Source organism: Pinus tabuliformis, chromosome 8 (assembly GCF_031772625.1).
Source record: "Pinus tabuliformis cultivar Carrire ecotype Pingquan chromosome 8, CPIR1, whole genome shotgun sequence".
NCBI classification, from domain to species: domain Eukaryota; kingdom Viridiplantae; phylum Streptophyta; class Pinopsida; order Pinales; family Pinaceae; genus Pinus; species Pinus tabuliformis.
Genome location: NC_142294.1, coordinates 1,491,226,099 through 1,491,239,378, shown reverse-complemented (window position 1 = coordinate 1,491,239,378; position 13,280 = coordinate 1,491,226,099). Strand labels below are relative to the sequence as shown.

Here is a 13,280-nt window from a genome sequence, read left to right as displayed (position 1 = left end):
AGCTTAAAAATTATGACATGTGATAAACCTAGATACCCTGACTTGATAGTTGAGTAATATGATACAGAAGTTATGTAATGATTATAAGCTTTGAAGTATGATGAAACAATTGTTAGCTGCCCTAATCATATGACTCCAACCCTTTATGAAATTTTGATGTCATGTTCATAAGTGATGATGAAGTAGCTAATGATAATATGTTATGACTATGATGTATATATGTCTAAGGATCTGATATAGCTTGATGATCTAACAATTCTATTGATGCATGGCAGTATTATGATAGACCAGTTGATGTTTTCTAAAGTGGTTGCTCATTAAGAGGGAGACTCTTCATAAGATCCCTACACCTATTATCATTTGCATTAAATGTATAGAAGATTCTTTATTGTTCAAGTAAGATTTTTGGACATGAATAGACAAATATCTGACATTGTTGGTTTGTAGCAAGTTCTGATCTGAGAGGAGAGGGTCTCCCTTAGTCTAAGCCCCAACCGCATGGAAGCAATATTATCAGTGCAGTTATAAGCCTCACAACCGCACAGAAGAAAGCCTATGGGTGTGGTTATGCTTGTAGGTCCCAAAAACATAAAGCCGGATGCACAAAATCATAAGTGCATCTGGAGTATGACAGTCCTACAGACATGGAGCAGTCAATAGAATGTCCTATGAGCAGGGAAGTTTGAATATTTGACTTACTATATAGAATGTGAATGTGCTGACTAAACTTGTGTTTGCAGGTGACTAAAATATGCATATCAATATGTCATTTTGATTTAACCATTGAAGCTAGTGTATGACAGTATTTGATAACAGTTGCAAGGGTTTGACAAGATTTGGCTTATTGACTTAACTTACTTGACTTGGATGATGGATGATGCTTTAGAGCTTTGTCTTCATACCTAGTAGTCCATAGTTATGTTTTGAGTTATGGACTGATTGAACTCACTGTGATAACAAATTGGGGTTTTGATTTGATAACTAGTGGTTTGCCTTGATGATAGTGCTATGTGAGCATAGTGACTTTAGTGACTAATGTTGGCAATGATTTTGTATTGGATTCATTGGCTGTGACACATTGATCGAAGTATAAACAGTTGTGATTTAGCTTTGGTATCTGTAAAGCTAGGATGTTGTTTCTATTAGATGAGCATGGTCTAAAGGAGTTTTCTACAGTGATTATTGTTGTACCAGCAAATCCCATCTAATTTCATGAGTACAAGAGGGATAACCCCAAAGCCAAGAGGATGATTCCTGACGGAGACAGGTATCACATCATTCCACATATCACAGAAAAGGGAACAATGAAGGAAATGTGGGATGCCATTGTCAAGCCATACCAAGATCCGTCAGAGAACAGGAAAATGATCCTCAAAGAAAAGCAGAGGACTATCATGATGAACGAGGGGGTAAAGATGCAACCACCTATCTCACCAAGATTCAATTTGTCAAAGATGAACTCACTGCAGTAGGAGAGAAGCCAATAAATGACGAGCTAGTCATATAACACTCAATGGATTCACCAAGGAATGGCATATATTCATCCAGGTGATTTTTGGGCAAGACACACTTTCAGGATGGGAACACCTATGGAGTGATTTCACTCAGGAGGAGCTGAGGCTCAGCTTGGTCGAAGACACTACCAGTAGCAGTGGAAATGGACTGAAGCTGAAGGAGGAACAAGAGAATGTCACTCTTATAGGAAAAGGCAAAGTGAAGAAGGGTCCCAACGAGGGACAAAACTCAAAAGGAGAAAAGAAGAAGGATCGGTCAAAGGTCAAGTGCTTTGGTTGTGGTGAACTTGGTCACCATGTCAACCAATGTCCTAAGAATAAGAAGGACAAGAAGGGGAAGCAGACAATTGTTTCAGCAGAAATCAGGGATTTATCTTCTATCCTAGAGAATGAATTCGCACTTATAGCAACACTATCCTCGGGAGGAGGAGGAACATGACACTCCAATATGCCAGTGTTATTTTTTGTAGCACTGGATGGTATTCTAGTCTCAAACTTTGTGGAGACGCTAAAACACAGGAGATCTCCAAAATCCAGAAATAGTTTCTGGAAATTCCACAAGGAGATGGCTCAATTAAATTAAATGAACATCATTTAAATTTTTCCTAAGTCTAACTTAGGAAAATTGGTCAATTAATAACAATTAATTGAGAAATGTGCGAATTCTCTAGAAACTGACACGAATCGACTTGGATATGATCTCAACCATCGATTAAGTTTTAACCATGGCCATTGAAGTCCCAACTAGAGATTGTAAAAGACGTTGATGGGATGATGGAGAAAACACTTGAGGTTGAGTTCCTTGGCAGAGATCGAGTTTCCCAGTTGCAGTGACTCAGCAGAGAGAAGTTCGTGCCAGAGAGGGGACAAAGAGATAGTGAGAGGCAGAGACAGTGAGTCCAGAGGAAGTTTTCCATTTCCAAAGAGTGAACTACAGGAGGGTTGAGTTTCCTTAGCAGGGCTGCGTAGGGCTTGCGCAGAAGCTTCAAAGGTAGAGTTAAATTTGGCCAGACAAAGGGTCGATTCAGTTGTTGGAGGCCGGGAGAATTTCCGAAAGGGCTAGTGAGTCATTCTCAAAGGCTGAGATTGGGTAGACAACTTGATCAGCTGCAGCTTCCAGGAAGAACATTCAAGAGTCGGCGCAGGGCTGACACAGGGGCTTTGGTGTAGCCTATTTGTGCCAGTTGTGGAGTTGGATCAGTGTTAGGTGAGACAAAATTTCTCACTAATTTTTGTGGCCAGTTTATCTTGTAAAGGATTGCCAGTTTGGGCATCCAGTTGTACTCAGAATTTCTCACTGTTGCATAATAATAAAACCCTTAGTTGTTGCACCAGTTTTCCCACATTGGGTTTTTCCAAGGATAGTTGTCCAAAAATAATTGTGTCATTTTTATGTGGTTTCTAGCATTTCTCAGTTTCCAACATTTTATTTTCCACAGTGTTTTTTATGGTGAAAATTGTAGTTGGGATTTTATTCATTGTTTGTTGTAGCAAATAAACTACATAATCCAATTTATACTTTGAAGAATAATTTCCAGCTGCTGCAATAGTTGAAATTTTCACATGGTATTAGAGCACAGTTGATGGATAGGAAGCTTAGAGATGAACAAGGAGAATTTTGTGGCTTAGAGGGAGCAATAGCACGAATTTCTCAGGGGTTGCACAGTGCCTAGCCAGGCAGTGCAAATTGTTGCACAAGGGTTTGATTTCCAGTTGTTGGGTGCAGGAAGGGTCGATTTGTCCGGGAAGTGATTCTAGTAGGAAAAGGGTGGTCAACACAGTGTTTTCACAGAGCATGTTTCTTGTCTGGGCGCAGTAGGGTTTTTTAGCAATTTGCAATAGCAGAATTAACGTAGGGTGGAAGAGAAATTGCACACACAAAGGGAGTTTCTCTCAGAGGGTTTCTAGTTTCAGAAATCCAATATTTCTAGCTGCAGCAAGCTGTATAAAAAAAAAAAATTCTCACTTTAGGAAGGAATGGTAGTAGCTATGCTAACAACCAAGCAAGTGAAAGTGAGATTTTTGTCCAAGGTCGAGTTTTCCAGTGATAGCTTAAGCAGGAGTCCGAGATCAGGATAAATTAGAGGGTGAATTGAACTATTGTATCTAGAAGGCCAAGATGGAATCCCTGCTAGACGAGTACGTTTTGAAGACATATGCAGAATGAGTTGTAGTCGTGCCTACAGATGCAAACCAACTAGCAAACTACAATAAGGAGATGGCCAAGGCGAAGTGGTTGATTCCAGACAAAATTCAATATCATATTGTCTCACACATTGTGGCCAAGAATACGACCAAAGAAATGTGGGATGCTCTCGCATCACTCTACCAGAATCCTGCCAAGCTGCGGAAGATGTTTCTGAAGGAAAAGTTGAGGAATATTCAAATGATAAAGGGTGAAGGCATTATCCCTATATCACCAGAATTCAAGATATCCGAGATGAGCTCACAGCCATAGGAGAATCACCTACACCTACAAAACTTGTGCGTTTGGCCCTCAACAGTGTCACCGAGGAATGGGAGACCTTCATGCAAGGCATTTTGGGACGAGATCAGTTGCCTAGTTGGGACTGGATATGGGCATATCTCGCACAACAGGAGATCTGGTGAACTCTAGTAAAGCGCTCCATCAACGACAATAGCAACGGAGGATCGAAAGGTGTGAAGGAAGAAGAAAATGTGGCCCTTGCATCGAAAGGGAAAGAAAAATGTTCCAATCAGGGACAAGGCTCGCAGGGTGAGAAAAAAAAGATTTGTCTAAGATCAAGTGTTTCAAGTGTGGCGAGTTTGGCCACTAAAATACCCATTGTCCTCAGAGGAATTAGGACAATAAGGAGAAGCAGGATCAAACGAAAACATCCATAGAGATAGATCAACTTTCCTCCAAGTTAGAGGAAAAATTTTCCTTGTATGAAGCTATACCTTCAGGCGATGGGTAGGGAGACATTGAGTTCTAGACTCCAAAGTTGTGCAGAGCTGGACAAGGTCCATATAGGAGCAACAGTTGCAGTTTACTCCTCACATGAATCATTACCCTTGCTACAGGGGCCCACAGTGTTTAGTAGCAAGAGGATTAGCGTTAGTTGGTGCAGTCAGTTCCAATGTGACAGTTGCAGACAAGTTGTAGTCAAATGTAGAGCACAGAGAAATGTTGATAGCAGTGCAGGAGGCATAGTGCAGAGTCAACACCAACACATCTTTCCCAGTGGATAGTGAAAAGGCTAGTAGCAGTCAGAGACTTAGGAAACAATTGCAGCATAGGGACACAATCGATTCAAATATTTTGGATGCTTCTTAGTTGTAGTAGTTGCAGAGCAGAGAAACAATGAGAGGGAGTGTTAGTTGGGTTGCAATGAAGATGCAAAGTTAACAACATTATAGGTTGTACAATGCAATGTTAGTAGGAACATAGATGTAACATGGTTCAGATACAGCCAGTGGCAGATGAATCAGAGTTAGCGCAGAAGTTGGAAAATAGTGGCAAACAACTGCAGTTGTCAGACATCAACAACATGTATGGAGGATGATGCAAAGATAGGGTGTTGTAGCAATGCAGCGATAGAGAACAACTTCTTCACAAAGAGGGAGTGTTAGTTTTTGTAGCATCAGATGGTGTTCTAGTCTCAAACTTTGTGGAGAGGCTAAAACACATGAGATCTCCAAAACCCAGAAATTGTTTCTGGCAATTCCACCTAGAGATGACTCAATTAAATCAATTGACCATCATTTATATTTTTCTTAAGTCTAACTTAAGAAAACTGGTTAATTAGTCGTAATTAATTGAGAAAGGTGAGAATTCTCTAGAAACTCACATGGATCGACTTGGAGATGATCTCAAGCATCGATTAAGTTTTAATCGTGGTCATTGAAGCCTCAACTAGAGATTGTAAGAAGCGGTCGATGGGTTGATGGATAATACACTTGAGGTCGAGTTCCTTGGCAAAGATTGAGTTTCCCAGCTACAAATGATTTAGCATAGAGAAGTTTGAGCCAGAGAGGGGACGCAGAGATAGTGAGGGAAAGAGACAGTGGGTCTGTAGGAATTTTTCCAGTTCATCAGAGTCAACTACAAGAGGGTTGAGTTTCCATAGTGGGGCTATGTAGGGCCTATTGTCGCTTAGATTGTACAGGCACGGTGCAACAATGACTCAGGTCGTGGGCTTTCACCCTGATCCCCAACCTCACCATTCTAGTTGTCTCCCAACAACAGGCTATGGGGGGTAGTCCCTATGGAAGATGGAGATGAAGTACAAGCTGCCAATCGATAAGTCCAAGAAACACGATTGAATGGCCTAGCCACTTGGTTGATTTAGCAAGATTTTCAAGATTAGATTAAATTACTTGATGAGACCAGTGCCTAATGGAGTCAACTTGCTTTTAGATCAATTAAGGACCCAAGGACCGAATGAACAACAACTGCCTATATGCTATGCAAATCCTAAGACCTAGGTGTGATGCAAGAATCTTGGTTACTTTTAATTATATGTCTATTCTAGGTGTATCATTCCTCTTATCTATTTCAAAGCTAGTCTCTAGAGTAGGTTGTGATAAAGAGTCCAAGGGGAAGCAAGCAAAGGCTTGATTAACGATACCTCCCCTTAGGTACTAACCACCCAATGCCTCCGGCACTGCAGATACTATGGCTCTGATGACTACAAGGTCATTGTGTTAACCACTAAAGAGGTGCTAGGCTCCTCAAGCTAGATGAGAAAGGTGGTCCTATTATCTATCAACCAAGCTTATGCTTGGAGGTAAGTTATTAAATGCAAGACTAGCTTAGAATGAGATGCAAGGTGAATGAGTGATTCTTAAGGTGAGATTACTTAAATGTTTCTTTAAGTACTTAGTTATGATTTACTTCAAGTTAAGATATCAAGTACTTAACAATGCTTAGAAAAGGTAATCTCAACCACAAGACAAGTGTTTAAGTTCAACAGTGCCAACAAGAGATACAATTGCTCAATATAGATCACTAGCATGCTCAAGATAAAGCTATCATCCACAAAGCTATTAACCAAGAAATAATGATAATGATTCACTTAGATTAATTAGCCAATGAGACAATACAAAGTGCCAATGATAATTATCCAAAAGAGACAATAAGAATGTGAATGTTCTTAGCCAATATTTCTCAACAACTAGCTTCTCCAATGTTAAAAAGACAATTAATAAGAGATATGCATTTAGATTCACCAACTCTCAAGCCAAGGACACTTAGATCTTAGATGCAAATGTCGCAATGATTACCAATTAGATTGATAGAGACAATTAGATCTCAAAAGACAAGTGGTGTAACACAATATGCTCAAATAACTGAAACCATTCAACACAATGCCAAAAGATTAAAGTGCTTTAGAGAGCGAGTTTATTGCACAATTAGGATTATGGAACTTCACAAGACAACAAACATTAGATACTTCACCAAAAGTAATTTAATGTAAACACTATTTTTCACAATGAATATAAAACCATGAAATCCCTTATATCACTTATGATCCATTGTTATCCAAGTGAGTAAAATTAGTGACCTTTATGACAGCAGTAGATTACTTAAGTTTTAGAGCTCTTTTAGGTGCCAAATGAGATGCATATGCTTGCCAAATATGAGCAATAGGAACCCAAATGTCAAATTACTTTTGCCAATACAAGATCTTGAAATGAGTTAGTTTTTTCAGATGCAATTGCCACTTTTATATCAGAACTTATGATGCACTAAAAACAGAGATGACAGCCATGAAATTTCACCCAAGCAAAATGCCCAATTAATCCAATGATTAGTTAGTGATCTTAGGAAACTTGATAAATGATTTTAGGGCTAAGTTGCACGAAATGCCAAAACGTTTCAGAGTTTCCAAAACGGGTACGTTTAGAAAAGTCACCTCCCAAAAATGAAACTGTCGGCTGAAACGTTACATATGTATATATAAAAAAAACTATATAAATAAATAAGTGAATAACACATTATCTTGCAAGAAAAAAGGGAACAAGACCTATAGATGACAATTTAGAAGGAAAAACATATATTAACTCTCATAGATGTTTACATGATTGTAGAGTTTCATGCAAGTTTCGGAGTTTTGTGTACGGGTATGGCCCGAAATGACAGGTTCCTAGAAGTTCTGTGCAACATAGTTTTAGGGCATTCAAATTTAAATTTTTACCAATGTTGTGAATTGACATTCTTGTTGTAGTAAAACAATGAGGAAAATAGGGTTTAGAGATCAAACCCTTAGGCCTTGGGGCCTTGAAGGAACTTGTAATGTTCCTTTTTCTGGTGTTCCTTATGACATGGTTAGGATGGACTTTCAGAGTTGGGGGCAAACAGGTCACAGGCACAGGTTGGTGTCATCAGTGGGCCCAGGGGCTTTTGTAGGGGTTTTGAGGAGTTTCTATGAGGTCCGATGGCATTCACTTGGTCTATTCCATCTTCCACACAATTTACCTTTCATTCTGGCATATGCCGACAACTTTCAGAAAATAGAGTTGTTATTGCACCAGACTCAATTAATTATGCTTAAGGTGGCATTCCGGGAGGAATACTTGACAAAACACCTTAGTGTAATATCTTGCTGGAACCGGAATGAAAAGATCTACATGATGGGATTGTTAGATGTGAGTTTCAATAACCTGAGGAGACATGGTGGCCAATTCACCCTTTTCCTGCATTAAAAAGAATATTTTAATTAAAATAAAAGAGGTAAAAGTGCTCCATGATTAAATAATAATAAAATAGGAAGTTCTAGAGGGGTCCATCAAATCTATAAAAGATGAGGAGGAGGCCATTGGAGGACATCTTGGATTTGCATTTTCTTCTTCTGGAGAGGTTTGAGAACCTGGTTCTCTAATTCAACAGTAACCCCAAGATGGAAACCCTCAGTGGATTTAGAGAGATAGGGCGAGCACCCATCTCCCCTTGGTGAATTCATCCAGAATACACAGGAGAGCTTAGCAGTGGTAGTTCAATTTAGTTTTGGTGGAGGGCTAGGGCAACAATGGAGCAGATTCTTGAGGCCAATTCTATCTCAGCTATATTAGTGGTTTTGACATGTAAAACCCCAGTTTATATATTATAAATAAAGTTGATATTTCTTTCTGCTCATTATCATTATTTGCATGTTCTATGTTGTTAAATTTTACATGGCAATCTTCTGTTTATGAATGGAAATTTTATCTAAAGTATTTCTGAGTCAAAATTTCAAGAAAACCACAAATTGTTCCATTTGGGACATTACAGAACTAGCCGAATTGCCCAAATTTTTTCCAATGGCTATGGAACCTAAAAGCACAAAACTTTACCCACTTTCTCTGCAAAACACACCAGTGATTAGCTTCAGAAATTGAATGATAACCCACAGTGAGGAAAAGAGGCAAATGAGGTAAGAAATAAGGGCAACCTGAAGGGGTTGGAGGGGGCAACAAGCCTCTTAGAGGCTGTAGCTAAGGCAAAGACTAACTTAGGCTTGTGTTAGGGTGAGAAGAGCCCACAAGGGCTTCTGTAAGCCCCTCAAGGGCTGTGTCTTAGAAAGGAAACATGTCGTGAAGTAGAAAGGGAGGAAGAGGGAAAGGAGAGGGAGAGAAAGGGAAGTGGCAAGCAAGAGAAGGGAGATAGAGGGATAAGGGAAGGCCGAGAGTGGATGGAGGGGGACGGAGTGTAGGAAGGGCTGGAAAAAGCCCACGGCAAGGTGACAAAAGGAAGGTCGAGGGGAAAGGAGGAAGAGCAGTACACGGGAGAGGAAGAACGAGCTAAGATGAGGGGAAGAAAGGCCCTAACAAGCCTGTGACTAGTCCTAATCAGGCCTAGAGACAAGACGACAAGGAAAAGAGGGCTATGTTAGGGCCCTAGAGGCCAAAATTAGGTCTACAGCTAGGGTTACAAAGGAAAAAAGAGCTACGACCAAGGGATGAAGGCAAAAAAGGGAAGCGACTAGGGTTAGAGGGAGGACGCTAGGCCTAGAGGCCCTAAAAATTTTGAAACTCTTGCCAAAATTGTGATTTTGCTTCAGATCTTCAGTATCTGCCCAAATCACTGCAAATGATCTTGATGTTGGCCTTGCAAAATTTCTAGAGGCTAAATACTACCCTCAAGGGATTAGATATAGTTCCAACCCAGCAAGTCTTCTTGAACCTTACCTGCACAAATGAAAATACAAGTGCCCAAAACCCCAATATATATATAATTCAAAATTAATTCCCGAAACCCCAACTCGCTGCAAAACAAGGGTTAGAAAAATATTTTACAAAATTTGTTCTACAAAAATAATTTACAAGTGTACAATGCTTGAAATATTTTTGAAGAATATTTTTTTTTTATAACAATGAAAATGCTTGATGTATTTCGAAAAATAGATATTTAACCACAACCTTAGTGAAGTAAGAAGATCACATAAATTTCCTGAAGCCTAAACAAGGTCGGCCTATGCCCACTGTCTGTGAACTTGGAGCCCAAGCGCTGGGGAACTTGCAAACTATATGCATTTTCTTCAAGAAAAACTTGTTAGACATATGGCGAATCAGATCACCTAAGATAGACCCAAAATCTACCAATATAATATTCTTATCCCCATCTAATGAGTAAACAAGCTTTTAAAATATTAAGCACAATATAGGAAAACACATACCCAACACGTACCACAAATCAATGAAACAAAGACACCATGAACTGAACCCCAAATTCTTTTATTATGAATTTCAAGTGTTACCAACAGAACAGTGGCTTCACACCAATGTTTACAAAATTACATCATCCAAAGATCATGATGATCTATGGAAGCTCAATAGCCTTCTATTTATTGAGAGATTCCTCCAAGTCGAAAATAATGGCTAGTTGGCTTGATCCCTATCAAAATAATATCAACCGTCAATAAATACTTGATCAACTTTTAATCTTTGACGTCAAAAATATTTAATTTTGAGGAATTTTCGAATTTCTCATTAATACTATTTTTTATTAGTCCAAGGGCATAATTTTTCTTAAAAAATCCATTTTTTCCTTGGTGGGGGACCTCCAAACATTGACTTATTCATGACCCACGAATTATTTGGTCATTTTCCATTTGGAGAAATTAATTTATTTAATTTTGATATTTTGACTCTAAATTAATTAATTTTCCGGCTTAGGATTTAATTTTATTTTTGCCAGAAAAAATAATTAATTAACACAAGAGGGAATTAATAATTTTTCCACTCTCAAATACTTTAGCCATGGTGTTTGATTGTGAGGGACCATGCAGTAAAATATTTTTTTACATCAGATAATTACATTTTCAACCCTCGAAGGGGGAATACCCGTTCGTTATAGGCCCTCATATTTTTTTACCCAATTCTGCGACACAATATGATCTAGTAGACCAAGTGATTTGTAATAAAATAATTTAGCCAATTAGCTTAAATTATTCCCAAATCACTTTTACAATAGAATTGACTTATAACACTAGGACTCACCTAAGACTTCGACAATAAATTCCACCCTAGCTTTGGGGTTTAAGCTAGAGGGAAAAACTCTGTTGATTATCCGTGTTTAGAAACACACGTAATGCGGTGAGACGAAAAGCCTCCTAAGATGAAATTCGTCGCGAAAATCATAGGCTTACCTAGGTTGTTACATAATTAAACGGTCATACTAGTATCATTTACTTTACAATTTGCAGAGATTGGGTTTACAATGACATGAAGACTGGCTGGATGACGATTCTGAACTTTGAAAAATTTGGCACAACTGCTTGCTTGGAACTGTGACCAAACAGGTGCAACAGGGCTTGCATAGAAGCTTTAGAGGTAGAGTTTGATTTGACTAGCCAGAGGGTCGATTCGGTTGCTGGAGGTCGGGAGAATTTCCAGAAGGGCCAGTGAGTCATTCTGATAGGCTAAGATTGGGCAGACGGCTTGATCAGTTGCAGCTTCTAGGCAGAGCATTCAAGAGTCTGCACAGGGGTGATGTAGACGTTGACGCAAGGGCTTTCGTGTAGCCTATTTGTGCCAGTTGTGGAGTTGGCTCAGTGTTAGGTGAGGCAAAATTTCTCTCACTAATTTTTGTGGCCAGTTTAACTTGTAGAGGATTGCAAGTTTGGGCATCTAGTTGTACTCATAATTTCTCACTGCGGCATAATAATAAAACTCTCAGTTGTTGCACCAGTTTTTCCACATTTGGGTTTTTCTAGGGACAATTGTCCAAAAAAAATTGTCATTTTTATGTGTGTGTGTTAGCATTTCTCAGTTTCCAACATTTCATTTTCTGGAACATTTTTATGGTGAAAATTGCAGTTGTGATTTTATTCGTTGTTTGCCATAGCAAATAAACTACAGAATTAAATTTACAGTTAGAAGAATAATTTCCAATAGCTGCAATAGTTGAAATTTTCACAACCCGATCAGGTAGGGTTTGAGGAAGGAGCATCAAGGAGATCTAGATTATATCCAAGGAGGGCTTGATTAGTAGATCAGATCCAGTTGTTATGTATATCATTCCTCAGTTGGACCATTATCTTTGCTATGGTAGCCCAATTATTAAAAGTAGCAGAGAGATCAGTGAGAGATCGAGACTCACTATTGTAGTTATAGCAACAACATAGAGGTAGCGCATGGGCATCAATAGTGTGAGATCAGAGTAGCACAGTGGAAGCACAGATTGGTTATGCTACAATATGTAGTAGGAGAATTGGAGTAGCGCAGTGATAGCATGGTGGAGAGTGATTATTGGAGGCTTTTCTTGACAAAGATTTATAGTTTATCAATGACATAGGGAGATTGATTTTTTATCTGCAGATGAGGACTGTGAATGCTCCAGGGAGGTTGCAGTTTCTCCAGTATTGCAAGTAGGCCGAGGCAGAGGGAGTTGTCAAGGCAATGAGGTACTTTTCTAGTCAAATCAATCTGTAGAGAAGTAATTCTCAGTTCGTGGTTTGATTTTCCAGTGGAGGTTGTGGTTATTTCCAGCAGTGCGAGTTGTGTCAGTTTTTGGTAGCATAAGAAGTGCTCGATCCTTGAAAATTGGTGGAGAGGCTAAGGCACATGAGTTCTAAAGAACCCAAAAACGGTTTGGTGAATTTCCACTCGAATTGTATTTTATTAATATAATTAATATTTTTATTGGGGTTCCTAAGTCTAAACTTAGGGAAATTAAAATATTAATGGGTATTAATCAAAATATGGGTGAGAATGATCTAGAAGGCGGATCAAGTCAAGTTTTAATTTTAGACATTGATTAGAGACTTAATCTCGGTCGTTGAAGTCTCAACGAGAAAAGTATAAGGAGGTTTGGGGTTCATTTAGAAACACACAGAGAGATTGTGGAAATCGATTTTCTGAGGTGAGAAGTTCTTAGGAGGAAAATCGATTGGGGATATCTTGCAGCTAAGGAGAAGTGAGATTCCAGAAGGACTTTCCGGAGAATACAAGGCATAGAAGGAACAGAAGACGTCCAGAGGAGGGTTGACGCTGGCCTACACAATGCTGATGCAGAGGCAGCACAGTTAGTGAGGGGAAGTCGAAATTCTACAGAGCGAATTCAAAGATCAGGTGTTGGAAGCCAAGGTGTGAGACTGGAGGCAAGAAAGTCGAATTCTCAGCCAGTAGAAGATCCAGAGCAGAGAAGCAGCATAATAACCAGGAAGAGTGACGCAGAAGCTGCCCAAGATGACACAGTTTGACGCAGAGGCCATCAGAGGGTGACGAAGAGCCTCCCAGAGCTGAGGATCAATCATTGATTCTCCAGTGACAAGGTGAGATTATTTCACCAGTCTTTTGTCCATTATTTTCTCTATAAAGGAT

General features: G+C 39.3%; 1 protein-coding gene across 9 annotated transcripts in view; it reads right to left on the bottom strand.

The window, feature by feature from the left end:
- LOC149241467 (calcium-transporting ATPase 5, plasma membrane-type-like) overlaps positions 1–13,280 on the bottom strand; it is a 375,751-nt gene that overhangs the window by 142,121 nt on the left and 220,350 nt on the right. The window lies entirely within an intron of this gene.